The sequence below is a fragment of the Triticum dicoccoides genome, chromosome 2A, assembly GCF_002162155.2.
Source record: "Triticum dicoccoides isolate Atlit2015 ecotype Zavitan chromosome 2A, WEW_v2.0, whole genome shotgun sequence".
NCBI classification, from domain to species: domain Eukaryota; kingdom Viridiplantae; phylum Streptophyta; class Magnoliopsida; order Poales; family Poaceae; genus Triticum; species Triticum dicoccoides.
The window spans coordinates 414,495,397-414,496,491 of NC_041382.1; positions in this window are offsets into that span (position 1 = coordinate 414,495,397).

Consider the following 1,095-nt stretch of genomic DNA (forward strand, 5'->3'; position numbering starts at 1 on the left):
GAGGAGGGCGTGTTTTGAACTATAGTGGGCGCGAGCGATTTCGGGCGAGGAGAGCGTGTTTTGAAATAGTGGGCGCGAGCTATTTCGGGCGAGGAGAGTGTGTTTTGCCGACCATGGTTTATGAATTATTCGGCACATGTCATTTCAGCCGAGGAGAAGGCGCGCTTGGATGAAGTTACGAACCTACCCTCGATGTACAACGGGCCAATTGATGTGTGTCCCACATAGGACGGTAATTTCGCATATCCCATTTATTTGCTCGAGCGAATTCCACCGAGAAGAGAGGATGTTTAACGGTTCGTTCAAATTTTGGGAGAACGAGCATCCACGTCTACCTTACCAAGTCGATTCGGATCAAATTATGAAATATTAGCTTGCCACTTCTTTTTTAGATGGAGAGATGATGCTCGGTAGTAATGTGTTTTTACATGCTCGTTGCTAGCGATTTACTATATGACAAATAGTTGACCCACTCAAAAACGCGAATCAAACCCAAAATGAAATATCTCGATTCAATGAAATAGCTCGTTCAGTAGGTCAAAATAGTGAACTAAATCCAAAATTGAACACCTCAATCGAGTAGCATGTTGTACAGTATTATAGTACTCCATGAACATGTTAAAAGTCAAATTAATGAACTTGTTTGATATACGCATATATCCGTGCATGTGTGGATTCAAAACAACATGTTCTCCAATTTAAATATTTGAATGCAAGTTTATATCGAAACATGGTTTATATCAGTCTTTGATGCATAAAACGCGACCTCCCCCTCTCCGAACTCCTGTTCTCTCTCTCTCTCTCCTCTCTCTCTCCCTCTCGCCGACAATCTTCAATTCTGTCACACGCATCCGACACAAAAACCTTGTTCGTCCCTCTCCCTTTCTCTCCATCTCTCTCTCTCTCTGTGTGTGTGTGGGGGGGTGGGGGTCTTTCTAGTTCGCATGCATATATACACCATCTATAGGTCTCTCTCGCACACTATGTATGATACTCTAGCTACTCCAAGCTAGATATCTTGGGTGCACTCATCGTACGCACACAGATTCCTTGGCTCTTTGCCTGTAACTCTCTCATGCACCACTATGTCGTATC